We start from the raw sequence: 249 nt of genomic DNA, 5'->3' as shown, positions 1-249 counted from the left end.
GCCCGTAAGCCTCACCTCAGTGCTCGGGAAGATCTTGGAGAGGATCATCAAGGATTACATCTGTGGGGGGCAACAGGGAGATCATGCTCGGGGCAGCCAGCATGGGTTGATCAAAGACAGGTCCTGCCTGACCAACCTGGTTGCCTTTTGTGACCAAGTAACTAAATCCTTGGATGATGGTGTCGCCATGGACATAGTCTTTCTGGACTTTAAGAAGGCCTTTGACACTGTCTCTCACCCCATTCTCAT

Source organism: Gavialis gangeticus, unplaced genomic scaffold (genome assembly GCF_001723915.1).
Source record: "Gavialis gangeticus isolate Ggan-Ray unplaced genomic scaffold, GavGan_comp1, whole genome shotgun sequence".
In the NCBI taxonomy this organism is placed as follows: Eukaryota; Metazoa; Chordata; order Crocodylia; family Gavialidae; genus Gavialis; species Gavialis gangeticus.
This window is presented reverse-complemented; position numbering follows the sequence as displayed.